The sequence below is a fragment of the Seriola aureovittata genome, chromosome 17 (assembly GCF_021018895.1).
Source record: "Seriola aureovittata isolate HTS-2021-v1 ecotype China chromosome 17, ASM2101889v1, whole genome shotgun sequence".
Classification (NCBI taxonomy): Eukaryota; Metazoa; Chordata; class Actinopteri; order Carangiformes; family Carangidae; genus Seriola; species Seriola aureovittata.
Genome location: NC_079380.1, coordinates 13,195,821 through 13,197,807, shown reverse-complemented (window position 1 = coordinate 13,197,807; position 1,987 = coordinate 13,195,821).

Below are 1,987 nucleotides of genomic sequence, written 5' to 3'. Positions count from 1 at the left end.
TGCAAGGAAAGGTGACCCTTACTGATTAAGGGTGTTGTCGTTTCTAGCAAAAGTTGAAAGTGTGTTATGGTAAAAGAAATTATGGAGATGCATCATGTTTTCCAACAATCACTTTCTAACTCATTACCTTATTTTACTTTACTGTTAATATAGCACACTTATTATAACATCAGTGCAAACACATTGAACACATCAACTAAATACTACAAGCAAAACGAGATTAAACAAATATTCTTCATCTATTATTCATGAATTTCCCCTAGGGGATCTATCCATCTATCCATCTATCTATCTATCTATCTATCTATCTATCTATCTATCTATCTATCTATCTATCTATCTATCTATCTATCTATTATTACAACTAGATATACTGGAAAGGTTTCCTCCTGGAAGATCAAACATGTAAACTGTCCAGATAAGCACACCTACACTGCCCTCAAGTGAAAAATCAGGGAAGTAACACTTTATATTGATTCCACAAACAAGCCCAAACATCCTTTTTTTTCTCTCTTTTTTTGAAAGTATATCCTGAAAGCAAAACTAAGGGCTGTAAATCATGCTAGCAGGACCTAAATACCTGGAAATCAGCCTGGGAATCACAAGAAAATAAAGAATAAACTCAGGCCAGGCTTGGCTTGCTCTGGGTAATCCTCCTCTCAGGTGCAGATTTAATCCATTACAACATCTCCACCACTTTCCCCACTACAAGCCAAATATGAGATGTTTTATAGTAATCTGGCCTGTTACCACTTGTTACAAAGCCAAACCTGACCAATTTGAATCATTTGACATTCCCACTTGAATTTTAGTCCATTGACTATAATACAAATTAGACGAGAGTGAGTAATTTTACACATCAGTGCATCCTCATTGGAGAAGGGTTTACTACTGTTCTTTCCAACACACCATTTACTGTGTGAAAGCGGTACAGCAGCCTTGTGCCACAATGCGATCGTGTTTTGCACTCCAGTGTGACCCTAGCTTGCAGAAAACATAGAGGAACTGTCCTGTTTTTCAAGTGCAAGTTACTGATGAGAGTTCAGCTCAAAATCTTAAGGGCTTTTTTTTGGTCTGTATCATTTTAACTGTTGATATGAGATTGTTGTGATCCAGCAGCAAGGCTTTGTCATGTCATGCCTCACTTATTTTTCGTTGTGCTATAATTTATTCATTCTGATTCAGCTGCTACATTTAATCATACATATTTAGATTGATAAAAAATTCATCTGTTCCAGGGTATTCATCAAACCTGAGGTCGCAATTGAGACATGAGAGGCTCCTTTGGTCATAGATGCCAGCACGAGCCCTGATCTCATTGCCATGTTTCTTATCCATCCATACTATCACATATTCATGAAGCCAAGTTGACTTTGAAGGCGAGTCTTGCAGGCTTTATTTCAGTTACACCATATAACCACTAGGTGGTAGTCTTCCATTGATGATACAAAGAAATTGAATTTTACTAATTTTACCTTCAAATAAGAATGGGGGATTTTTGCTAATTAAAATGTTACCTATAAATTATTTTTGTGTCACATACTCAACTAAACTGCAGGCATAAACTGACACTTCTGAATAGGTGATAACTAGTGATATCAAATACTTGCATCGATGAAACAACGGAAGATCATCTCCCAAAAGTATCTATCAATAATGATTGACATAAGGTAAAGGCAATAACAGTCGGGTTCCTGCCGGCAATACGCCTATTTAAAAAAAAGCACATCTTTGCACCATTCAGAATAACATTGTTGTAAATTTTTGGATCGGTTATATATTCCAGATTAGCCTGTACGGGAGGTGTTTTTGTCAAGGCAACGTCATCGATGCGTCCCGTGGTTGAAATCCAAAATTCACCCATTCGGAACAAGCCGGGTCCCAAACCAAGCGCACCCAACGTGCTCCAAAAGCAACGTAGTGACGTAATCTCTTTGTGTTGGCAAATCACGGTGTACGCTGGGCGGGCATTGTGAAGCTGTAGTTG